At 42.8% G+C, this 16,528-nt stretch overlaps 1 protein-coding gene across 1 annotated transcript in view; it reads right to left on the bottom strand.

Moving 5' to 3' along the window:
• Nucleotides 1-16,528, bottom strand: part of EHD4 (EH domain containing 4) — an 87,439-nt gene that overhangs the window by 23,985 nt on the left and 46,926 nt on the right. The window lies entirely within an intron of this gene.

The raw sequence follows: 16,528 nt of genomic DNA on the forward strand, positions 1-16,528 counted from the left end.
CTCCCTGGGGAGGCAGAGGCCCATGAAAAGCAAATAAGAGGAGACTAGTGCCACCAGGTTTATTTATTTATTAAAAAAAATTTTTTTTTAATTTAACATTTATTTATTTTTGAGAGACAGAGAGAGACAGAGCATGAGCAAGAGAGGGTCAGAGAGAGAGGGAGACACAAACTCCGAAGCAGTCTCCAGGCTCGGAGCTGTCAGCACAGAGCCTGACACGGGACTTGAACCCACGAACCGGGAGATCATGACCTGAGCCGAAGTCAGACGCTGAACTGACTGAGCCACCCAGGCGTCCCGACCAGGTTTATTTTTAATCTCAGTCTGATTAGCTGTGGACTCAGTCTCAGTGCAGCCCAGTTAAAGCCCAGATGGCAACTTTCCTGACTCCTATTTGGTGCTATCACCCCTTTTAATAGATTTTGAGAACTCCCAAACACACATAAAAGTCTCGAAAACAATATGATGAATGCTGATATACTCAACCCATAACTTTAATAAATTTTGACACTTGGCCTTGTTTGCTTCAGATACTTTAAAGAATTTAAGTCTACTTTATTTGTATTACAAAATACTCATACAGCAGTGAGGATGAATTGGATTTTCACTTGTCAACACAGGCCAATCTCCAAAAGACTGGTGAGTAAAAAATCAGGTTTCAAAAGAATGTGTACAGTAGGATAACATTCACTTAAAATGTTAAAAAAACAAAGCAATACTCAAGAGCCAGTGGATACATACTATACAAACATACAAAAATATTAATACCAAATTTGGGATACTGACTGACTCTGAGGGATCTGAGGTAGATAAGAATGTGTCTAGGGAATGATCTATTTTCAAAAATAAAGGGGGCCGATTGACTAAAGTTTCCATAAATTTGAAGAACAGGTGTAAGGGGAGTAGTTGAAGAAAGAAAGGATTCAGACACAATTTTAATAAGGAAAACAAAACATTCAGAAATGCTGAAGCCCCCCGTAGACCCCTCCCCAAGCACATCCCCCAGAGGAAAGCACCGCCCTATATATGGTGTTTATCATCATTACATGTTTGTATATTTCCCGTTTGTGCTTTTCACTTCTCTATTCTGTCTTTAATGGTGGCACTCCCTGATTCCCTGGGGACAAGGAAGGCAAAGGTAATTGTCAGAATGTGGGTCAGAGTTTATTTTGATCACTATCAGTAGTCAGGTTAGAACAGAGGAAGATCAAAGACCTACTGAATGGGGTCACACTGAAGTATGTAAGGAGTCAGAGTCAAGATTTCACTCTGAGCTCTGTCCCTGCAGGGCCAGAACATAAGGCCTCCCAAAGTGGTTCTGTCATTTGAGACAGACTTGGGTGCCAGAGAGCCCCAAACCCCAGGTAGGAGACCCTCAGCAGGTGAGTGATGATGCTATGCCCTGGTAGTCAGGTAAGATGTTTTGGAAGTGACCACTAGAAGGAGCTGCATGTGGACACTGGAGTGGATGCAAGTTGAGTTTTGCTGAACACCCTTCCTATTGGGAGAGGTGGGGTCCCCCGGCAGACAGTCCCTTGCCCCACTCGTTGGCAGTCTGCGGTACAGGCAGGTGATCTAGAACCAGAGAGTCATCTCCTTCCACCAGAGGGGGGTGTTAAATCTTGACAAAAGGATGCAAAGCCACAGGGAAAATGAGAATTTATTCATGGCAGAGAAGCTGAGTTGACAGTCCAGTGGTGGTGGTTTCCTAAGCTAGTTTTTGAGACTAGCTCTCCAACGTACCCATTAACTCAGTGAACAACCTGATTTTCTGCAAATTTCCTTTTCTTCCTCAGGTAGCCAGAATTAGCTTCTTTGATTTGCTACCAAAAACCATGGCTGGTGCATAATTTTCTCCACATGTGAGTATTTCTGTTCAGAAATACTCTTACAATCAGTGCCAAGAGAGACTTGCCGCTCCCCTCACTGTCACCACTGGCACATATGCGAATTCAGCCATGGAGACACGCATCTCTTCCTCCAAGGACCACCCGGATTGAGTGGCTGGCCTTGACATTACCACGGATTTAAACTTCCACTTAAATTTGGGCTCCTATAGTTATTTTAAATGTCTTTTTAAAAGACATCACTCCATGAAATAAGTCAGTCAGAGAAGGACAGATATTATATGTTTTCACTCATATATATGTGGATCTTGAGAAACTGAACAGAAGACCATGGGGGAGGGGCGGGGGGAGGGAGTTACAGAGAGGGAGGGAGGCAAACCATAAGAGACTCTTAAATACAAACTGAGAACAAACTGAGGGCTGATGTGGGGAGTGGGGTAGAGGGGAAAGTGGGTGATGAGCAATGCGGAGGGCACTTGTTGCGATGAGCACTGGGTGTTGTATGTAAGCGATGAACCATGGGAATCTACTCCCAAAACCAAGAGCACACTTTACATACTGTATATTAGCCAATTTGGCAATAAATTATATTAAAAAAAAAATAAAGATAATCTTCATTTCGAAAAAAAGAAGGCAAAAATCACACACACAAAATAAATAAGTCAAAGACATCATTCCAATACTTCATTGAAATAAAAAGTTAGTGGGAATAGAGCTGCCAGATGTAAGTTTACTGTAAGTGAAGCCATTACTCATCTTTGGAGGAATGGCTGCATGGCCACATTTTCTTGTTTTAAAGTAACAAAGAGAGAGGTGCCTGAGTGGCTCAGTCGGTTAAGTGTCCGACTTCAGCTCAGGTCATGATCTCATGGTTGGTGGGTTCAAGCCCCGCGTCGGGCTCTGTGCTGACATCTCAGAGCCTGGAGCTTGCTTCGGATTCTGTGTCTCCCTGTCCCTCTGCCCCTAGCTTGCTTGCACTCTCTCTCTCAAAAATAAATAAACATTAAAAAAATTAAAGTAATGAGGAAAACTTAAGGTACAGGTAGATAGAAGTGTATTCTATTAGTCATCATGCAGGTGTAAAAGGATTATTTGTTACATATTAGGGAGTATAATCAAAGGTGAAGAAATCACTAAGTGTCTCAGACACTAAGTGTCACTAAGCAAAGAATTACCACAGCTGGGAGAGGTTGGTCAGCTCATTTTTCTTCCATGCACACTTGTTGTTATTATTATTTTACCATTGTAACCATTTTTAAGTGTACAATTTATTGGCATTAAGCACATTCACATTGCTGTGCAATCCCCCTCTCCAGAAGTCTTCATCTTCCCCAAATGAAACTAAGTACCCATTAAACATTAACTTCCCTTTCCTCCCTCCCCCCAGCCGTGGCAGCCACCATTCTATCTTGCTTGTCTTTATGAATTTGACTACTCTAGGTACCTCATATACCTGGAATCGTACGACATTTGTCTTTTTGTGACTGGCTTATTTCATTTAGCACAATGTCCTCAAGGTCCATCCATGTTGTAGAATTTGTCAGAATTTCTCTCCTTTTTAAGGCTGAATAGTTCTTGCTCAATTATTCTTTGTGATTTAAGATAGGCACCAAGTACCTATCTACCAAAAAGTTCCAGCTGATTTTATTTTACTTTTTAAAAGTTTTCTATTATTTATTTTTACACTTATTTATTTTTGAGAGACAGAGAGACAGAGTGTGAGTGGGGAGGGGCAGAGAGAGAGGGAGACACAAAATCCGAAGCAGACTCCAGGCTCTGAGCTGTCTGCACTGAGCCCGACGCAGGGATCAAATCCACAAACAGTGAGATCATGACCTGAGCCTAAGTCAGATGCTTAACTGACTGAGCCACCCAAAAGCCCCATTCCAGTTGATTTTAAAGAAGTGACTTAAAATTAATGATGTCATTTAATCTGCCCGCTGAAGGAAAAGTGACTCAGAAGGATCTATAGATCATTGATTCTCAAGATGTGCTCTTGTATTAGATTCATATAAGGTGCTTGCCAAAGTTTAGACTTGTAGACCCCCCCCCCCCGGGAAGGGCGGGGTGGGGGGCCCGGGGACTGGGGTTGGTGATGTACGTTGTGCAAACCCTCCAGATGATTGCCATGTTTGGCGGTTTCAGGACTGAGTACCAAGGCATGGGATGGTACAGCTATGTCTACGTTATTGTTGGTCAGCAAAACACATTTAAAGTAGTTTCTTTTTCTTCTAAAAAGGTACCAATAGATGGTTAGATGGTGCATCACAGAATTGAGGAAACATGGAATTTAAATCTGCTTATTTGAAGATGGATTTTTAAATTAAAAAAAATTTTTTTTAATGTTTTTATTTATTTTTGAGAGACAGAGTGTGAGCGGGGGAGGAGCAGAGAGAAAGACACAGAATCTGAAGAGGCTCCAGGCTCTGAGCCGTCAGCACAGAGCCCGACGTGGGGCTCAAACTCACAAGCCGTGAGATCACGACCTGAGCTGAAGTCAGACACTCAACCGACTGAGCCACCCAGGCGCCCCTAACATGGATTTTTAGATTTAGGAAAGTTATCCTGTCTTTGCTCACACTGGACCTTAGTCCCGGTGAGCCCTTCCCCTCTGGCTTAGGATCTAGAAATCTAGCCTAAATCCTTATCATCCTTCAAATACACCTGGCCAAACCTTGATTCAGTTCCATGTTACTTAACTTCCTTAAGCTCCAATTCTCTCATCTGTAAAATCGAGCTGTTGAGTAATTATATGAGAAAATGCTCTTAATATGCTCAGTATAATGTTGGGACTTTTGTAAACTCTCAGTAAATATAAGCTTTTATTATTGTTTCTGTGCCCTCCCCCCAACCCCAACCCCTGCTTTAGGTGAACTCAATTGCTTCCTCATCTGAGCTCCCTGAACCTCTTGCTTACACTATATAATCAGATGGATGTATGGGTCTCTCTCATAGCATCATAAATTCTTTAGCTGCAGGGGCCATGTCTTCTTCATGGTTGCACAAGACATGGTTAAGAGTATGGGCTTTGTACTGGCCTTACTCTTTTTCAAAACTTAAAAAAATTGAGATATAATTGACATATAACATCATCTTATATTAGTTTCAGGTGTCCTAAGAAATCTCCTGACAAAGTGCTTCCAATTAAAAACAGTAACAACAACAATAAATCCTGAGTCAAAAGCAGTTCATAGGAAACAAATGGAAGGCAGTGGTCAGAATTTTTCTTTTATTGTCGTTCACTTAGGATAAAAGATTTTTGAGGCTCTCCTTCCTAACCTGTTCTTATCTTCCAGTGGGGGAAAGATCTAGACACCAGCAAAGAATACGGAAAGAACCAAACAAACAACTGCAGTGAAATTTCCTGATGATAGTATATATATGGATTTCCTCATTCTATAATTTCTAAGAGAATATTATGTGCTTATATGCATGATTTTGTATTACCAAATCATTACTCAGAAACTTAAAAAAATAACCTAGTGGTTTTGTTGACTGAACTTGTGAGAGTACATTACAAGTTATTTAAGACAGACAAGTCAATACATCATTAATGATAGGAAACTCTATGATCAATTTGTAAAGAGGGCCATGCATATTTCTGCTTTAACCGGAAGTATAAGAGTGATCACAGTTGGAAAGTTATAGACAATAATAATAATAATGGGTAGTGTTAATAATATGCTTACTAAGGCACTGTTCTCATCAGTATACATATATTCATTTACTTAATCTTCACATAAGTCTAGGGTAGGCACTATGACTATATTCATCGAGATTACTGTTTTTGCAAATACATATTTCTATACTATGTAAAGTTAATGCAAATTAAACACAATTAGAAACAAGGTGGTAACTAGGTGATGGATGTGTTAATTAGCTTAGTTGTAGTAATCGTTTCACTATATATGTACATTAAACCATCATATTGTACATCTTAAATACAGTTTTTGGTTGTCAATTATGCCTCAACGAAGCTGGAAAAAAAGAAAAAAGTACAGGCTTTGGACTCAGCTGCCTGGGGTCCAATACTGGCTCTATCACTTACTAGTTTTGTGAGCTTGGGCAAGTTACTTAACCTCTCTGTGCTTCATTTCCTCATCTGTAAAAATGGGGCTAATAATGGCATCCACATACCTCATGGGGCTTTGAAGTTAACATACTAGAGACATTTAGAATCATTCTGACATCTAGAAAGCTCTCCAAAAGCTTTCAAGTTATCTACTGTTTTTTTTTTTAATTTTTTTTTTAACGTTTATTTACTTTTGAGACAGAGAGAGACAGAGCATGAATGGGGGAGGGTCAGAGAGAGAGAGGGAGACACAGAATCCGAAACAGGCTCCAGGTTCTGAGCTGTCAGCACAGAGCCCGATGCGGGGCTCGAACTCACGAACCGTGAGATCATGACCTGAGCCGAAGTCGGATGCTTAACCGACTGAGCCACCCAGGCGCCCCTCTACTGGTTATTTAAAAGACCTTCGTAACAGGTGCATGGTGGGAGCATAATAAATGTTGAAGGATGCCTGGTTGGCACAAAGCATAGTCTTCAGCCATGGAGAAAACACAATTAATTAGGGGAAAGGTGACAGGGCAATGATGCTTGAGCCAAGTGAAAGAATCAGTGTTCAGAAGACACCTAATGAAAGACACAACTGAGCACAGAACTGCCCACATTTTGTAGAGCTGCTGGACCCTCAAAGATCCAGAGGCCTTTCTTTTCTTGTTTGTGAAACAGATGGAGTTCTACCAGTTGGTCTTAAAGGCCCTGAGTTGCTCCTAAAATAAAGCTATGATTCTAATCACAGACACTCCCTGGCTTACAAAAGTCCTGTGCGTAGCCAGAATGGCCGGGATAACCAGAGCATACACTGGACCCAGTGGGGGGGGAGTAATGAATTTTCGAGAAGATTCGTTACAGAGGGTGGTCAGGTCGCTATCATCACTAGAGTTCAGCCACACTATGCTAAGGGGGTCTGGGAAAGAGCTACCACTTAAAACAAAGTTGGAAACCAGTGGCCTTGAGACTGAACAAAGCCTTCGGCTCTATTTTGTTTGGCCTACATAGTGTCTTTACTTTTGGAGTTGACTGTTTTTGGTCCAGACACGCACTGTTATTTTTTACAGATAGCCCATTCCACCTGGCACCCACTTCTGAGTGGAAATACCACAGCTCTGACTCAGACCAACCTTTGCCTCTGAAAAATTACCCCCAGCTCCTGGGCTCCTGAGAAGGTCTTGTAGCTCTCCAGAGAACTGTACCATCTGAGGTCACAGGTGTTTCCCCCACTGGGCTGTGATCACCCAAGGGTCGGGGCCCTTTTACCCTGCTCTCTACAGTACCAAGACAGTGCTCACCAAGACCAGCCCTCAGCAAATGCTTCCTGAAGGACTGTTTTCTGTGGAAAACTGTTGCAAATTCCCCAAACTGGCTTTAAACAACTTTTTGGGACACCTCTCTCTCTGGAACTTAGAAATGCAGTAAACATTTTGAAATTTAACAATACATTTTAAATGAAAAGTCAAAAGTGGATGAACTAATAATGATCAAGTGCCCAGGATGTGCTTGGAATGGTTGCTGAGGGACATATATCTGTAGAACAAAGGCTGCTAGCTTTATCCATAATAGCCCCAAACTGGAAACAATCCAAATGTCCCTCAGCAGGTGAACGGATAAACTGTACAGTGGAATACCACCCAGCAATAAAAGGAATGAGCTACTGACACACAGCCGCTAGGGTGAATCTCAGAAACACCATGCTGAGTGAGAGAAGCCAGACGCTAAAGAATACACACTGATAGGAAATTCTAGAACAGGCAGAGCCAAGCTGCAGTGACTGGGAGCACATCAGTGGTTGCCTCTAGCTGAAGGCGGCTGGGACTGACTGCAAAGCGGCACAGACAAAGAAGAACTTCTCAGGGGGATGGAAAGTTTCTATTCCTTGATGATGGCAGTGGTTACACGGGTGTGCATTGGTCAAAACTCACCAAACTGTACAATCAAAATGAGTGCATTATTATGTTATACTTCAATCAAACTGACATAAATAAATGCATAAGAAAGAAAGGGAAGGAAGGAAGAGAGAACAAATTCAAGACTGCTAAACTTATTTAAAGATACACATCTCCACAAACTGCTGAATGGACAAGGAAGTTGAAATCTGTTCATCAAGGGGACTGCACAGCGCATCTTGCTGAGCATAGAGTTGAATTTAACTAAAGCAGGAGCCCTATGCTTTGGTTGAAATCAGTCTTCACCAAAGAGGTTATTGTAAAATTTGGCTCATCCACTGGAACTTTGAGAATTGTGTAATTTCACAAGTGTCCTACCTTCTGGCCAAGGTGATAAGAAAGTTTCTCACGGTGACGGGTCAGGGATGAGAATGCTCTGAGTTTATGAGAATCCGTTCCAGCTAGGTAGAATGCAGCAGACCCTGGGATACATTCAAACGTGTGTGTGTGTGTGTGCGCGCGCACATGTGGGGGTAGTGCATGTATGTGTGTATTAATGAGTATGTATGGAGGGCACAGGAATCAATATCATAACAGACTTGTCCCATGGTGCTCAATGTATTTTTAACATTTATTCATTCAATTATAGACATTTCAATTCTATAAGACTTTTTTTTTAATGTTTATTTATTTTTGAGAGCAAGTGGGGGAGGGGCAGAGAAAGCAGGAGACAGAATCTGCAGCAGCCTCCGTGCTGTCAGCACAGAACCCAATGTTTGAGCACAGCTCAAACTCATGAACTGTGAGATCATGACCTGAGTTGAAATCAAGAGTTGGACGCTTAACCAACCGAGACACCCAGGCGCCCCATCAATTCTATAAGACCTTCTAATGGAACTTTTATTCGTCTAGAACAAAACAAGAGATGTCATCAATCCAACTGGTTAAAAATGTAGTTTCTATTTGCAAAGGGACCCACAAGCTATATAGCTAAGAAAGAGAATTTGTCCTGTGGAAGATCCCAGCTTGGCATCCTGGCTCCATGTTCTGGGAACAAAAGGAGGGGGCAGGAAGGAAGGGGCCACTTCTATCCAATCAGGGGCTTCCATCACAGCCCCCATGGAAACCATGGTCTCCATCTGAAGGCACCCACCAGGAAATGACACCTGAGATTAGAACAGTTGCCCCCTGGCTCAGGTAAATATAGGGCGGGGGCCCTGAGAAAACAAATTTGGCAGTCTGTTTTTAATAGAACAGGAAAAAAAAAATGCTTAAGTTCCTTCCCAGAGCCAAGTTGCTAATTACATGAGTTTTAAACAAGATGTGTGTCAATAAAAGGACGCAAGATAATGCAGGACAGCCAGAACTGAGGCCAGGTTCCTCCTGACCATGCCCCTGGCCCCATTCTTGGGGTGGGCAAGGCCACTTGCCCAGTTGGACATGGCCCAAGACTCTGCTCAGACCTCTCCTCTTTGGCGGGGCACTGGCCTGCCCCTTGTAGAACTAGCAGCTCCTGTCAAATGCCAGGTCCCTCATATCCCTACTGCAGCTGTTACTGGGCTGATTTGTTTGTGTAACACTAGCCTCTCTCCCAGAAGTCCCTTAGGTGTCATATCCATCTTTGTGTCGCTCCAGCACTTAGTCGATTGTCCAGCACAGACTGTCCACACAGCCATTGTCAATGTGCCGGTGGTGCCTCTTAACTGTAGTTCTTGTCCCCGGGATCCTTCCTTTCCAATCTCGTCCTCACATGATTCCCACCCCTTCTCAGAACTCAGAGACAATCTCCAAAACTTTGGGTGCCCTGATTCCTTCTAGAGCAAATGTTTACACATTCTCCATGACTAGTCAGCACATTATCCCTCCGGCCTTTTCTCAGGGGCTCTTGCTAAACCTCACCCTCCTCTCCCCATAAACCACACTGGGCTCCTTGCTGTTCTCCAAAAGCATTCTGTAGCCCCCTGCCTTTGCACCTTTGTCCAGACTTTCTTTAGCTCCAAATGCCCTGCCCCTTCTCCATTCCAGCTACCCATCCCTCTGGGACACCTCTCACCTGAGTAGAATGGATCCTCTCTCCCCATTTCTTCCTGAGAAGATATGTGTTCTGTCGCAGCCCATCCACTACACTAAATTATTAGCATCCTGAGAGCAGGGGCCAAGTCTTAATCATGCTTGGAACCCAAAAGCCCACCACAGGATACTTTGTACTATCTAAATCAGGTTCCCTGTGACGTATTCTTATAGCACCAATGATTTTTCTTTCATAACCCTAATACTTTCCAATGATATATTTATTTGGTGATTATAAGACAGAAACTCTATGAGGGCAGAGACTCTCTCATTCCATTCACCACTGTATACCCAGTACTCAGTACCTACTATTGAATGTAGTAGATATTCAAGAAATTTGGTTTATTCCTCCAAAAATGAAAATCAGAACTACCATATGATCTAGCAATCCCACTTCTGGGGATTCAGAAGAATTAAATTCAAAAGAATTTAAATCAAGATCTCAAAGAGATTTAGCATTCCCATGTTTATTGTGGTACTATTCATAATAGCCAAGATATGGAAACAACCTTAATGTCCTTTGGCAGACGAACAGATAACAAAACTGTGGTTTATACATACAACAGAATATTATGCGGCTTTAAAAAGGGAGATTCTGCAACATGGATGGAGCTGGAAGACATTACACTAAGTGAGATAAGTCACTCACAGAAGGACAGATACTGCATGATTTTGTTTACATCAGGAATCTAAAATAACCAAACTTGGGGCACCTGGGTGGCTCAACTGGGTAAGTGTCCAACCTTGGCTCAATTCACAACCTCATAGTTTCTGAGTTCGAACCCTGCATTGGGCTCTGTGCTCACAGCTCAGAGCCTAGAGCCTGCTTCAGATTCTGTGTTTCCCTCCCTCGCTCCCTGCTCCTCCACTGCTCTCTCTCTCTCTCTCTCTCTCTCTCTCTCTCTCTTTCAAAAATAAATAATAATAATAAAAACATTTAAAATAACCAAACTTGGGGCACCTGGGTGGCTCAGTCGGTTGAGCGTCCAACTTTGGTTCAGGTCATGATCTCACAGTTTGTGAGTTTGAGCCCTGCATTGGTCTCTGGGCTGACAGCTCAGAGCCTGGAGCCTGCTTTGGATTCTGTGCCTCCCTCTCACTCTGCCCTTCCCCTGCTCATGCTCTGTTTCTCTCTCTCTCTCTCTCTCTCTCTCTCTCTCTCTCTCTCTCAAAAATAAACAAACACTGAAAAAAAATTTTTTTAAATAACCAAACTCATATAATCGTAGAGTGGAATGGTGGTTACCAGGGGCATGGTGCAGGGGAGGGGGATGGGACATTCTTAATCAAGGGGCACAAAGTTTCAGTTAAGTAAGAGGAGTAAGTTCAAGAGATCTGCTGTATAAGATGTGCCCAGAGTTAACAATACTGTACTGAACGCTCAAAATTTAAGAGGGTGGATTGCATTTTAACATTATACATATATACACATACATACACACATACATAAATAAAATATGAAACAGTAAAATAAATCTGATTAACAAAGTGAATTAACTTGAATGAGAAGTGTAACTGATTTTTAGCACATTAGAGGGTTTAGTTGCTTAAATAGCTCTGTGGGTTTCTAAAAAAAGAGCTGTTACTAATTGTAGGAAGTACAAATCATCTCAAAATAAACATCAGATATCTGGGATTGCTCAGGTATTAAATATATTTTTTCAAAAATAGTCACTGTTAACAATAGCAGCCACTTCAGTTAAACATGTGCAAGGAGTCCTTGTATCATTTCCAGGCTGAGTTTACTCTGCAGCTGGAAAAGGCTGTTTCTGAAAATGTGATTGGGGGTAGGTACAGAATGATAGCGAAAAATTAAAGACGGCAGTCAATATGACTGAGCTCTCTCAATATTCCTGCACTGCCCCGAGAGCTTTCTATTAGCACACTCTCCATAATCCTCACAATAACCCCATGAAACAGGTGCTATTATTGTCCCCCTTTTACAGGTGAGGATACAGAGAATCAGAGAGGTTAAATAACTTACCCAGAGTCACACAGCTATTTCCTAAGAGCCATGTTTCAAACCCAGGCACTTGCATCCCACAGCCTGTGCTTTTATCCATGAGCCCAACGTGGGGCTCAAACTCATGAACTGCAGGATGGTGATCTGAGCCGAAGTGAGATGCTTCACTGACTGAACCAGTGAGGCTCCCCCTTTGTGATATTTTTATTATTATTTATTTATTTATTTATTTATTTATTATTTTTTTAATGTTTTATTTATTTTTGAGACAGGGAGAGACAGAGCATGAACAGGGGAGGGGCAGAGAGAGGGAGACACAGAATCCGAAACAGGCTCCAGGCTCTGAGCCGTCAGCACAGAGCCCGACATGGGGCTCGAACTCACGGACTGTGAGATCATGACCTGAGCCGAAGTTGGCCGCTCAACCGACTGAGCCACCGAGGCGCCCCTTTGTGATATTTTTAAAAGTAGTTTTGTAAGTGTTCTACAATAAATATATATTATTTTTGTAATAAGAATAAGCATACTGTAAACATTATTCGTCCATATGTGACTCGGATAACAATATTACTAAGGAAGGTTTTCCTTTTCTTCTATAATGGCGTTTCTAGCTAGGGTCTGGATTTCTAGCCTTTTCCAGCCTATCACCATCTCAAGAAGGCCTGTGGGTGAAGTAGTACCTTTGCAACTACACATAACCTCCGGGGGAAGAGGCAGTCCTCCATCAGCTGTACTTGCCTGAGCCATGGAAACAAGCTGGTAAGGAGAGGAGTCACAGACACTTTGCTCTTACTGGCCTCTCTACTTCCTTTCACCCCTAGCCAGCTCTCCCCACAAAGCTGATCAGATGTGCAAGTGGTTTGGGGGTAAATAGGGGCGGGGAAGGGGTCGGCAGTGAGTGGGGGTCCAGGCTCCTGCTGGGGGTGGGGAGGGGCTGATACTAAACCCTGTCCTGGAGAACCAACAAGATAGCCAGAGAAGAGAAACAGACAAACTCCGTGGCCTCCATATCTGCACACACTGTGGAAGTTCAAGGAGTGTTCACCTCCAAGTGTTCAGCTGGTAGTGGCCACCTCTGAGAGACTATAACTGGCTACAAGAAGATCCCTGTGGTTACAGAGCTCCCTGTTTCCCTGTGCCTGGCCTGAGGGGGTTTGGCCACTGAACATTCCACAGTTTAAATAAAACCAAGGACCAAATCTGTCCTTGGATGGGCTTGGTGTTATTTATTTTCTATTTCCTCCCCCAACTCCTTCTTCCTTTGGAATTTAGTCCAAAACTCTGTGAACTAACTTATCAGGGTCTGTTTCCTCCTAAAATAAACAAGCTAACTTCATAGCCTGTCTCTTTTTCCTCTGGGGATGTTGTAAAGATAACGATGGGACAGATGGGGGCCATGTGACCCTGAAGCTCCTAACATCAAGGATCACACCATAGGGCAGACAGGTGGGGAATGGAGAAAGGTTCCATTTGAGTATTGGGCCTGATGAATGCTGTGGCATCTGGTCATGTGACCAAGTCAAAGGGAAAATTGGGTTTCATGTCTTGTTTTCCTTATCAGGCTAAAAGTTAGGTTAAGAAGCAGGTCCATTTAAAGAGGAATGAGCCCTGGAAAAAGACAGCAACATTATGAGGCATTTTAGGCTCTCTGCTGCAGAGAGAATTTGCTGAAAATTGACCAAAAAAATCCTACAAGTTCTGGAGCCTGGTTCAGCCATTTCACTTTGCTGGGCCTCAGTTTCTACATATATCAGATGGGTTAGTTGATCAGTAAGAATTCTTTCCAGATCTTAAGTTAACTATACTAGGTATCAGCTAGTTACATTACCAGCATAAGAATGTAAAACCACTCAGGTGGCTATAGGAATACTCAGTGACTACATCTAACGATAAAATTATCATTAATTATCAAAATAATCATTAATTAAAAACTTGTTACTTGTTAATTTGGCACCCAACTGCAAACAACTCTAGGCTGGAAGAAATTACCAGAGGAAAAGTCACAGAATTGGAGGCATTCAAGAATGCTTAAGAGATCATCAGATCCAACCTTCTAATAATACAAGTAAGAGAATCCAGGAATCAAGTGTCACACCCATGGAGACTGCCCATTCCTCATTTTCCAATGGAGGCAAAATGCCAGTAAGACACAGTCTCCACCCACGCGTGATGAGGCTAAATATTTACAAACACAGCTCCTACCTCGACAATACATCTTGTCATTTCGTGGTTCAGAAGGGCAAAAAGACAATATTTCTCCAAGCTACCATTTTCTAAAGAGAAATGTTACACCAAGAATATGACAACTGGTGGGGTCAACAAACAGTTGCAAGCCACTTCTGACCCTCGATACCCTGCCCTGCCCTTTTCCTCCTTTTAAACAATTCCAGTGTTGCGTGAGTGTTCTGTGAGCATTTGGACAACAGCCAGTCATGAAGGCCAGTGCCAGCAGCTACGTTATCAGCTAACCTGCTCCTAAAGACAAACTACCCAGAGGTAGTTATTTCTGGGTTTATGTCACAGATAGAAAGACAGATCAAGTCAGTGGGGACCATATTAATCCACACTGGGTTCTTTACTTAAAAAATGGCTCAATTATTTTATTAAATAAAAGTACACGTAGTTACCCAATGCTGTTTCAAAATGGTCAAATGCCTCCAGAAAGGAAATACCTTGAAAATATTTGTAAATATGCAAAGGTGCTCAACCACACTGATAATAAGAATGAAAATTAGAATTATAATGAGATACCATTTACCTATTAGATAATGCAAAGATAAAGGGAAGATAAGGGGAGGGGAATCAGTAATGCCCTGAGTTGGGGAGGTTGTGTGGTGTAAACAGGCACTTTTGTATCATTGGTGGGAATGTGAAGAGGTACATCTTCTAGACAAGGCATTTTGTCAGCAGCTAACACAGTAAAAAGACCACAGTTCCTTTTGACTCAGCAATTTCACTACTAGAAGTGCATCTATTTTTTTTTTTCAATTGAAGTATAATTGACATGACATTGAAGTAGAATTGACATGTTAGTTTCAGGTATACAACATAGTGATTTGACAATTCCATACAGTACTTTTAACCTCTGTGACTTATTTTATTTTTAAAGGTTTATTTATTTTTGAGAGAGAGAGAACATACGTGTATGTGCAGAGGAAGGGCAGAGAGAGAGGGACAGAGGATCTGAAGCGGGCTCTTCGCTGACAGCAGAGAGCCCGATGTGGGACTTAGACTCAAGAACCATGAGATCGTGACCTGAGCCAAAGTCAGATGCTCAAAGGACTGAGCCACCCAGGCGCCCAGTTTTTAGAACTGGAAGTGTGTACCTCTTAATTCCCTTTATCAAGTTCACCCATATCCCACCCACATTCCCTCTGGCAACCAGTTTATTCTCTGTACTTAAGAGTCTGTTTGTTTTTTGTTTGTTTTGTATCATATAGTTCCATTTGCACCCTACTGTGCAAGCTATATATTTGCACTGTGTGAAAAACTATATTCTACAGCACTGTTAGTAACAAACTGCCAATGATCAGAAATGGTCTGGATGCCATCCGTCAAGAGGATACCAGCTGTTAATTTGGGCACATCTACACGATGGACAAAAGAAGCAGCTCTAAGGTCCTGACACAGATGCGCTCCAAGATTTACTGCTAAGTGGAAAATTCTTGGTGCAGAGCAGCGTGCAGGACTCTCCTGCTCTGGGAGGAACCCCGACACACTGCTGGCAGAGTGTGCTCTGGAAGAGGAACTGGGGGTGTGGCTGGGACACTCTTCACCATCTAACTTCCTGAAACTTGAATTTTTCATCTCAAATATGTACACACACTTGTGCAACATGGCGCTATACTGAAGAAGACTACAGAAAGGTGAAATGCTGAATGATGGTCTGATTTGCACTTTACTTTGTGATTTGGATTTAAGCAGGAGGTGGTTTTGTGAAAGAGGCTAAAATAATCCTGGCGAAGTGGAGGTTTCTAGAGGAAACTATGTCATGGAGCGTGTGAGAAATATCCCCAGATACCAGAAAGAAGATTATGGAGAAAAGAATTGGAAAAGTGACAAGAGCCGGGGCCCTTGGCCACAAAAGGACACCTCATCCAGGTCACTGTCTTCAGCAGGTTTTCCCAGCTCCCTTCCTCGGCTGCCTTCCCCAGGCATTCTTTCCACAGGCCTATTGTCAAGTTCACATATTTCCTTTATCGTTCCCTCTCCATTTTGGGTTTCCTGGAAAAGCAAGGTCCTTGGCGGACTGAGTCCCAGTACCTGCCACTATCAGCTCTCCCTGGGAAAACGTCGGAGCATGTGGCCGAGCTAACTTGCACGCTCCGTCCATCTATTCTGGGACCGCCCAATTAATTCCATGAAGCGAACAAAGCTAAACCACTGCCAAATGATTAATAGTTGTTATGTCACTTTATCCTCAAACAGCCCTGGGAGGGAGAATTTGGTCCCTTTATAAAAGCATGAACTGAGGATCCCACAGTCAAGTGGGGGTGCCAGGATTTGAACTGAGGTCAGCCTCCGCCAGGGCCCACAGAGAGCTTGCCTGCATCACACCGCCTCCCTCTCTGCTTCCCTGGGAAACAAAAATGCCCCTATTTTCAGCATGCATCTACATCCACTGGCTCAACAGGCCTAGCCGCCTAGTGCCAGTGCATGAGACCTGACTTCCGGCCACACTCTGGGGCCTCTCGCACAA

Source organism: Herpailurus yagouaroundi, unplaced genomic scaffold, assembly GCF_014898765.1.
Source record: "Herpailurus yagouaroundi ecotype Mexico unplaced genomic scaffold, PumYag 184, whole genome shotgun sequence".
NCBI classification, from domain to species: Eukaryota; Metazoa; Chordata; class Mammalia; order Carnivora; family Felidae; genus Herpailurus; species Herpailurus yagouaroundi.